General features: G+C 35.7%; 1 long non-coding RNA gene across 2 annotated transcripts in view; it reads left to right on the top strand.

Moving 5' to 3' along the window:
• Window positions 1–10,269, top strand: part of LOC140945941 (uncharacterized) — an 18,148-nt gene extending 7,879 nt beyond the window's left edge. Inside the window, exons 3-6 of one of the 2 annotated variants that reach the window (XR_012166776.1) lie at window positions 6,639–6,704; window positions 7,105–7,215; window positions 9,352–9,494; window positions 9,885–10,269. This is a non-coding gene — a long non-coding RNA (uncharacterized lncRNA). The remainder of the gene's footprint in view (window positions 1–6,638; window positions 6,705–7,104; window positions 7,216–9,351; window positions 9,495–9,884) is intronic. The other variant, XR_012166779.1, reaches the window with a different exon arrangement.
• The last annotated feature ends 461 nt before the right edge of the window (window positions 10,270–10,730 follow it).

Here is a 10,730-nt window from a genome sequence, read left to right on the forward strand (position 1 = left end):
TATCAGGTTTAAAAACTCAAGGTGAGTTTTTTGAATGGCTTCAAAATCTCTGATACAGATCAATTCACTGTTGCACTAATATTTAGGTTTGGGGTTATTTTGGTTTAAAGAATTAGACATAAAGTCTAGCCATGTCTTTGGTTTTTTCTTTATGAATTATTAATGAGTTTTTGAAGACATAAAATCAGCTAATGACCTGTAATGAGCTGAAATGGAAATACTCTTATCAACTGGCACCTCTAAGGACAAAATTTAGAGACATTTTTGAGAGAAATGCAAGAAAAAGATTGTGGTGACAGATTCAGGTCGGGCAGCCAATGGTTCAGACAAATAGAAAAAGAAAATCCTTGTATTGTGTCATTCACAAAACATGAAATAATTTCATGTGGTAATCATGTAGTGATGGCAATGAAAAAGTGAGATATGTTGCGCAAACTTGTTGTTTTGCTAATCTAAACCCACACTGTATTGCTTTTTCACCATTCTTGCTGTAGCTTGCATGGGTCCAGGGTCCTGTTTTCACTTACCCTTTTGGAGATTTATACAACCCTAATATACTGTTGTTTTAATCGACATTCACGATGCTTGTAAACATAACTATAGAAGTTATAGTTCTGTACAATAAAACATTAAGAAGAAGAAGAAGAACAGTAGAAATCAGAGAGGTTTTTAGTCTACAACTTAAAGAGATCCGCATTCATGTAATATTCACTTTTTTGGAAAAAGAGTCTTGTTGCAGAGGAGAATTTTTTCTCTGCTGATACCTGATATCTTTTGTTTCATTGACTTTATATTCCATTGCAGAACTTGCTCATGGCTCGTGTTTTCATACAATCGAAAAATCTTAGCAACCTGAAAAACTTTGCGTAGTACAGAAAGTGTTTCAGCTATTTAATTCATTCAGCCATTGTCCACTTTGCTTCACCATTATATAATCGGTCAGTGTAAAACGCAGACTGCGGACTGCAGACTGCAGACTGCGGACCAGGGGTAAAATGCAGACCGAGTGTAAAATGCAGACTGCAGACTGAGAGTAAAACGCAGACTGGGGTAAAATGCAGAATAAAGACTGTAGACTTTTTTAAACATTTGTGCTCCTTCCTCTCCAAATCAGTGAAATAGCTAGCCGGTATCAGTTACACACTTCGCTTCCTAGTTGAAGTGGATTGCATATTCGCCAGAAGTTTCAGTGAACATCCGAACAGGTTAAGTCTGTGTACCTTGATTTGCAATACTTTCATAGAAGGTCATCCAAATTTCCTGCAGAACATCTTTCTTTGTTGTTGGAATGATTTACTCCCTCTTTAGCGCCATAATTCTTCCTGTACAGTATTTTGGGTCAGCAGCTTCCATTTAGGCGTAAACATCGTGGTGTTGTAACAATTCACGGTCCCTGGTCACGTATATCGAAAACTTCGCGTCTAAACTTGAAGCGTGAGGTCTCTCGGACGGAAAAAAGGTTCAAGATTTCGATTATATGTTTTTTGGTCGTCGACAACGTTCTAGAGAAGAAAGTCCTGAATGGATTTGTGAAAGCAGATGTATTCAAGTAAGTGTTCGTTTACATGTATTTGCGGGATTTTTTGACCCTTAAACCTTTCCACAACTACAGTTTATGCTCGGTCTGTATTTTACCCCAGTCTGCATTTTACTCTCAGTCTGCAGTCTGCATTTTACACTCAGTCTGCATTTTACCCCTGGTCCGCAGTCTGCGTTTTACACTGACCGATAATAATTCTCCATCCCAGCAAAATTAAAATTGGAAACTCCTTTGTCATTCGAAAATGTTCTTGCAATTTTTTGCTCATCGAGTAAAACAATAAAAAAAAATTATTTCTCTAGCAGAGCAAGGGAGAAACAATGGAAACAGTTGATTAACGTACACAAAACTGGTTTCAACCAACAGAAAAAACCTTTTGAAGGCGCATATTATTGGGAGCCGCTGTAATGTACTACTGCAGGGTTCTTCACATGTAATGTTCCTTTTAATGTTCATTTTGTTTGTTTTGGTGAGGCAGAAAAGTGAAAAAAGCTTGGACTTACACCTGTATGTGTACATGTCTTTTTGTTTCATTTGATTTTATTTGTGTAGAATAGTTCTAAGCATGATTGTAATTGTCGATGTTGAAATTCTACATCTTCGCTTTATACATTTTCTACAAAATACATCCTGAATCTAGTAACTGTACCAAGTATACCTTGTTGTTTATGGTTAACTGGATTTTTCATCAGTTCAATGATCATCTCTACTGTACAGTTTCTGTACAGTTTTCTGTGTGTTATAGGAACTTGGTTGTCATTAAGTACATGTATGTAGCTGTCTATATCGGTATTTGAATGATTAATTGTGATATCTATTCAGTTGACTGGAAATGTATACAGTACAGCGATTCTGTGTTTACAATATGGGGGTAAGGGAAGACATATATGTACTGTCAGCTGTACACGTAAGATCTTTGGCATGCAAGGTTATTGATTATAATATTTTTTACATGCATACATATTTTCGTCTAATATTATTCTCATGTAAGGACATGCGAAAAATAATGTAGCCCGTGAAATTCAACATTTTAACCGTGCCTTTACTAATGTACTTCTACCCAAGAATTTTGCCTTCTCCTGAAGGAAACTCAATTACCCTTCATGTACTAAAGCACCTCTTTGTATTCTTGTAAGCAAATTTTATTTCCATAAGAAGCCTGACAGTTATGGGTCTAGTTTTGAAGAGTTTGAACTTTTTGCTCAGCAACAAGGTTTTGATTGCAGTTCAAAGTACAGCACTAAAATTTGTTTAACCAGAAACCCCTTATGGGTTTCTGGTTTAACTTAATTTTGCACTGAAGACATAATTAGCAAGTTATACATGTAAACTGATTAGAGTTGATGACTATTACGAAAAACTGCTGTTTCTTGTGTCACCTGAGATCAACTCAATATAATTTATTTCTTTTGTTTTGCTTAGTGATTATAATTTTGCACATACATGTAATGCCACTCAAATACGCCTGGCAAGTTTCTTGTAAACAAATGAGCAAAGTAACATGTCTTTCAGCAAATAAAAGTGCTGATTATTCATCAAGATAATTCTTTTATAAAAAGGGTTAAATTATCTACTGAGTTGAGTTGGATTTGAAGCCCTAGCTAGAATCTCATCAAAGGAATATTGTTTTTTTTTTGTCATTTTTGTTGTTCCTTTCACCATTGATTTAAAATTACTCCCAATATACATGTACCAGCACCTTGTTTTTACAATTTCCGTTTATTATAAACCTTTTTACAGTGTAGTAAGCTTTCATACATGCTGCACCAAGCAAATCTACAACCAGTTGCAAAAGTACTTGAGATAGTGTACCTTATTTTGGCTTAATGGCCTGTCAATGATCTTGTGCTTGTGATCCCCCCTTCTCCCCTTGTCAAAAGTGCTAGCAATAAAAGATCATGGTCAAAACCTGGAGGAACAACTTTGAATGGAGGGGCGGAGAGAGGTGAGCATTATATTGCACACATTAGTAAGACTAGCAGCGATTTGAAATAAAAAAGGCCGGTTTTTCATCAGAGTGTCTCAACATTTTTGCAACTGGTTTTAGCATGCACTGCACTAATATTACCACAAAGATTTGTACATGTAATGCTAATATAGTGAATGAATCAGAGTTTAAGCTTTAACATAAGTACAGGTGTAAACAAAACATTTTTGACCAAAAATAAGTAAATCTTGCTAACTTTAATTTTTGTGTGGTTTATAAAAACAAATTTGATATGATGATAATTAGTTTGTTTGTGCTCAGATACCTATATTAAATTAAACGAATGATACATGTATTTTTCCTTCGTCCTGTTTCCTTGAAATTGAGTGCATCAGTTTTTGGTCATGGTTGTTGGAACATGCAGGTATATTTGTTTTAATTAAATATTCTATTTCATTTCACTTATCAAGATGAATATACAGTAAATATTCTCCACACTGTTTTCCTCACATTTCCTATCTTGGTACTGATGAGGAGAATTTAATTAACATTAAAGACCTTTTTTTTTCTTAGTGATCATGTTTTGTTATTCTTAGAACCTTTAATTTATGTTTGATTTACCTGAGTAATGTTTTAACCCTTTAAGCCCTAACAGTGATCAGCATCAAATTTCTTGTAATATCAATATTATTATTTTATAAAGCAGAGTATGTAGTGGTCACAGCAATTTTGTTCAGATTTAAGAACCTTCCTGGCATACATGTACAACAGATCAGCATTCCAAATTGCAGGACCTCAATTACCTTTTTAATTGTTATCTGCCATTCAGCATCTGCACCCCACCAATTTTTTTTTGTTTTTACCGGGGCCTAGCCGAAGGCAGGCACCGGTCATAAAATGCAACGCGTTTCTGTGTTTTCAAAGTTACATTGTTAGGGATATATCACTGACTGAGATATATCGCTGGCTCGTTACTTTTGGGAGTGTTCGCTGAGATATATCGCTGGTTCAGAAATTTGAAGTAGGGAGCAACAACTGTAACCATGTAAATATTAATTCGATTAGTTTGCACATGGAATGGTTTAATGCGACTATATTTACCACTTATCAATAAATGAGATCCCTGTCTATTGCAAAATATTGTTACAGTATTCATCCTAGCGATGACAAAGCTTGGTCGACGTAGAACTGTGTACACTACGACAAAGCGAAAATCTTAACTTATTAAACTTGCATTCGCCAAGCTTTGTTTATGCGTTTCAATACCTTACAATTTGCACTCCCTACAGGAAACTTCGTCAAATATTTTCCGACAAACAGTTAAAACTCATTAGGAGGAAGTCTATCACTGCTTTGACTTATGAAGCAACAAAACAAAATATTTTCAAATAACCTTTGCCATGCAATATTTACGTTAGCGAGATGCGCAAATTCTCAACTGTTCAAAATGCGGGATTCCCTAACATTTTTGTCTTTTCACATTATTCATTAGACGTTGATGTAGCATTTTTATGTTTTTCTCCTTGGTATTCTTAGCTTCTTTGGATTCTTGGTGCTAAGAAATATCTTATTATTATGTAATCGATCTGAACACGTGAGAAAAACTGCGTAACTTGACAGCCTAGGATTGGGAGTTGACTCATGTTCACTGATGTATTGAACCCTCATCTATTGTTCTGGAGTTTTAATTACATGTGACCTTTGCTGCAACGCAGTCATTCGTTCTAACACACTCGCCATGCAAACAAATTACTTTTTCCCTTCTCCTCCCTTGCCCTTTCCTCTTTCCTTATTTGCTAGGGCGTTTTTATGCCCTTTCCTTTACTGGACATAATTGTTTACCTTTGTGATTTAGAAGTATATTGAAATAATTCAAACAAAATTAATTATTCATTAAATAGGCTTAGGGCCAAATATTAATTCGATTAGTTTTGGAACGGAATGGTTAATGCCACTATATTTGCTCCTTATCAATAAATGAGATCCCTGTGTTTTGAAAAATATTGTTACAGTATTCATCCTAACGATCACAAAGCTTAGTTACTGTTGAACTGTGTACACTACGACAAAACAAAAATCTTAACTTATTAAACTTGCATGCGCAAAACTTTGTTTGTGCGTTTCAATGCCTTGCTTTCAATGCCTTGCCTTACAATTCGCACTCGCTACACTCATCACAAGAAAGTCTATCACTGCTTTAAAGGGGCTGTGTCAAAGCAGGTCAGTTCATTTTGTTTAATTTTGCTAATTACTCTGATCGCCCTTAATCGCTATGGAATTTAAAGTAAGCAAAGAAATTTAACATGTAAATGACAAAATTAGAGATCCAAGACAAACAAATATGTCTCCTGAGCATTATTTTTGAAGCTGCAAGCAGCAGAAATCAACTCAGTGAAAAACTGTTAGGCGGAACAGTTTTCAAAAGCCGCTAATTTCAATCCGTTTCAATCTTCTTCAGTTTTGCCCATCCGTGGCATCTGTTGTTACTGTTATGTTATTTTAACCTTCCTTTAAAGTTTTAAGCGGTTATTTTTATGTTTCTCCTAATTTAACGGGCATTTTGTAATTTCCTAATTTGGCTGAATTTCGTGACACAGCTCCTTTAACTAATGAAAAACCAGAAAAGCCGTTTCTCATAACCTTTGTCACGCAATATTTACGTTAGCGACATGCGAAAACTCTCAACTGTTCAAAATGGGGGATTCCCTAATATTTTCTCTTTTCACATTATTCATTACAAAAGTATTGTTTTCATCTCTAAAGAATATTTGCAAAAAAAAAGATTTTCATGTCGCTCGACAAATTTGTTGATGAAAAGGACCCTTCCACATGTGTTGCCAAGACAAAAGTGGCCCCGGTAAAATTCACAAAGTGATTCTTGTTATAACATAAAAAGTAAAAGTGCAAGCTATTTTTGGTTATTTACTCATGAGAGCAGTGCAAGATGGAGAAAAACTAAGCTGGGGGGCACTTAACACATGCTCAAAATTAATGATTTCCCCTCTTTCTGAGGGTTGCTTTATATACCATTGTTTTCATGGTACAGCTGTAAGCCTAAAAATGGACAGTTAGAAAATACAGATGGAAAGAAAAAGTTTAAAAGTTTCTTGTGTTCTTGACATTAATTTCTGCCTCGAAGGACTTATCATTTTTTTTTTGTTTTCTTCACAGCAGAGAATGTGTCCTGTTGTGAAACACAACCAAGATATCTGTAGCAAAGTTTTTGGAGGATTTAAGGTACCTGATTGGGGCATTTAACAGTCAAAGAATATTGTCTTGAAATGAGAATTTGTTGTTAGACATCTATCATAAAATGTAAGAGTAATAGTATTATATATGTGTTGAATTGAAATACGATAGACCAAAAATTAAAACAAGTAAACAAAATATTCAATAAAATATTGCTGATAGAGAGGAGGCTAGTCATTATGTAGATATTATATACCACTACAGCATACATGGTGTAATCATGAGTTAACATACAGCTGTAATACACAGGCTGCATATTGTAGTAGATAATGTAAATTAAGCATAAAAGTTGCTGCTACAACATTGTAGTTTAATGAATATTTCTGTGCAAGTGCTTAAAGACACCTTGCCTAATGTTCTCAGTGCTTTTTCTATTGTTTATTTACAGATACCCTAATTGATATAGTGGAATGTTTGACTGTTTAAAAATTGGCCTTGCGGAGTTCGTGTTTGAGCCATAAAGGCTTGCAGAAAAAAATGCAACCAAATTGAAAGAAAGGTAATCGCTCAGTTTTATACTTCATGTACATGTACAAGTATGTAACCACAAAGGAATATTAACTGTATGAGAGTATTTTTATTGAAGTTACTGTACATGAATATATGAAAATCATATATGTGAACTGCGGGCAGAAGAATTATATGAAAGTAGATCATTGCAGTTATAGACGCAATTATACTTTTGCAGTTGTGAAAAGAAAGCCTGAAAGAATAAAATTCAGGCTGGTACGGGATTCAAACCCTTGACCTCTGCTTTCTTTTCGCAACTGCAAAAGTTGTGTCTATAACTGCGATGATCCACTTTCATACAAGTATTTTTATTCTTCTATGGTTTTGTAAATGTTGGGGGTGGGGGGTAAAGGTTAGTGTTTCAGTCAGCCATGTTGATTTTTTTCTTTCATGTGCAGTGGGAAGGGTAAGCTGATCCTTTGACAAAGGACAACAACATCAACCACTACTAAACTTTATTAGGGATGGAGCATTTGAATTTTAAGCGATGGAGGGGGGGGGGGGGTGGGGGGGGGGATTTTTAGCTTACGTAGCTGTCAGGATTGAAAGTGCAGGGGTCCACAAAGTTTGGTAGAGGTCGAGCTGTAAAGCCATGTGGAGAATAAGGAGGAGACACTCACTTCTTGTGGCTTTGCTGCCAAAACTCTCAAGCACAAAAACAATCTGGCCAGTTATGCAGGCTCAGGCTCAGGCTCAGTTGTTGAAAATAACAGGTTTCATACACCTCCAATATAAAATACCTTTTTTATGTGGCAATGCTTGCACTTGTGTCTTTTTTCTTTTTCTTTTTGTTTTTTTTTTTTTTGATAATTCACAGAGAGTTCTGTTTCAATATGTTCAGTGTCTGATACATGGATAAAAGGTCACTAAGACCCTCTTAGAATCTAGGTGGCTGGGGCATGCTTGCCTGCCTTCCCTGCCTCCACCACTCCCCCCATCACCCCCTAGAAAAATGAATGAAATAATCTAAACCCTCAGAGGTGCACTTTCCAACACAAAGTGTTTTTTTTTTTATGACTTCCCATTGTGATTATTTTTTATGAAGAATAGAGTTAAAAAGACTTAAATTTGTTGTTTATTTTTTTTGTCTCGTTCTAACATAAGTCGTATAAATAAACTCTCAGTAAGGATTAGAGATCGTGTGGGTTGTGGTGATCAGGGCTAAGACAAGTTAACATTATTTTATTATACACTTCTCCCTCTGAATACGATATTGCTATTTATTATCAAATGTAGTCAATAATTGTATATGAGCAAAGAGGGAACGTTTTAAAAGACAAAGGTCTTTTTCTTGTGGTCCAGTTGGATTATCAACTCCAAGCTGGGTTGACTGAATCAATTTCATGGTTTTGCTGAGTGATGACTCTTAGTTTCTTTAGTTTAGTCGTAGTTTTTTCAGCCCCCCCCCCCCCCACCACCCCCCCCCCTTCCCCAGGACAACACTTTGCTAATGGCTAGTCCCTTAAAAAGAAAAGGCAAGAAATTTCCCTATGGTATTCTAAATCAAAGTATTAAAGCAACCACTACCAAGACTTTCTCATACCTTTAGCACAGACAGGTAGGCCTGGGGTGTGTGGGCACTCCCACCAGTAAAGTTTATAGGAGTGTTGAGCAGAATTAGCAGGGTATACTTTGTGAGTTGTTCAAACTATCCTCAAAAGGGATATATTCTTTTTGGTCCTATGATCCTTTTGTAGTATAGCATGACCTAAACTAAACTACATGTATGAAATAACTACATGAACATGTGTATTCAAAAAATTCAAAGTGATGATAGTTTCCTGTGTGTGGATAATATCGTCCCCCTGCTAAAAGATGGTTGACCTTTCCCTGGTCTTCTGCAGTACCAGGGGAAAGAGGCTGCTAGCAACGAGGATAAATTTTAATACAGCATTACAAGTTATAATACAAAACAGCTGGAACAAAGTTGATTTTTAACCTATAAGGAAAGGCTAAGCAAGGCAAGTTTTGTTATTGGTTAGTTGTATGCATTTTATTCACACTCTCTAGTATCCAACAAGGCCTTTTAGACATCCAGTGCAAGTGACAATACTCAGAGAGGAAACCCTACACAGAATGAGCTTTCACAAAGAAAGTGAAGTGTTTTTTTTTTTTCTGTTTACAGCCACATATATACGGATTTCAAGATTACAGTGCCACAGAAGAGAAATAGCACACAAAGTACAAGCAAAGTTAAGAACAAGTTATTTAGGGACAACTGAAACCACTGACCCAGTGCAATGGATTCAACAGCTGTACAATGAAGATGTAAGTTAATCATTAATAATTAAACTAACAGATTGCCAGTGTTTTTACAGACTGAATGTACATGTACACACTCAGTATTTACTACAGAGATTTTAAGAAAATCTGATGTTTCTGGCTAGTGCCACTTTGAAATGGGGTAGTTTCCCTGAATAGTATACATGTAATTATTGAATATGTTAACAGTAACACACACGCACTTCTAGACTGCATCACTGTACAGCTGCAAGAGGTCACTCACCATTAACACAGGAGGTTGTGCTGGCAGGAAATGGTAGCCGATGGGATTGTACTTTTTGCAGAGAATAATTATTTTTGTTGGATCGGACATGTTTTAGGCTGGGAGGAGTGCGTACCTTATTTTCATAGATGATTTTTTTTTGTCTTTTCTAGGGAATCATTAAAAGCAACAGATAACCTCTTAAGCAGTTACTGATGCCCTGTTTTTTCCAATGCAGGAGGGAATAAGAAAAAGTAGACAACTTGATGGAATGGTGTTGTACACAACATAATTAATAGACTTTGAGGAATGTTTACAAACCAAATTAAGTAGCACAAACATACACTTAATTTTAATACCTAATACTTAGCAATATTGTATTTACATTTGTATATTGCTTAATTATAAGCAATAAATTTTCTACAACTTTTTGACAGTAGTTGAATGTTGTACACTTCTGGAGCTTAGTGTAGCCGCATGACAAAATATTATTGAAAAACCATAGGGAGATCATAAACAAACTGTCCTCTGTCCCCGTCTTTGTTTCGCTGTTTGATCTCAATTTTACCCGTACACCGATATCGGGGTATCTTAAGGTCTCTAATAAACCGTTTTCCGTGGTGATACGCAGGCCTTGCCCAAGGAATTTAATAACAATTTAATTCAGCATTTTTTGCATATGGTTTTTTCAGCATATTACTAGTATGAATCTTACTATAATAGTATGTTCTCATGTTATTCATAATTAGTAAAAAAGGCCTGTCAAATTAAATGTCTGTCTTAACTACGTCATCTGTTCCTTGTTTCCAGCTGGGCAGGTTACCGTACGGACTCCGAATGTGCGTGGTTACTTGCGCGTAGTGTTAGTCTTGATCATAACCAACAAACAAGTAAAAATGTCAAATATGCAACCCTCTAAGCCTTGGCAGTAGTGGATCATGTTTATCTCTTCTAACATAGTTTGCAGTTTATTGTCACTTCTTTGGGGTTTTAGGTTTCTGAATGAGCAAATCATATAA

Source organism: Porites lutea, chromosome 1 (assembly GCF_958299795.1).
Source record: "Porites lutea chromosome 1, jaPorLute2.1, whole genome shotgun sequence".
Classification (NCBI taxonomy): Eukaryota; Metazoa; Cnidaria; class Anthozoa; order Scleractinia; family Poritidae; genus Porites; species Porites lutea.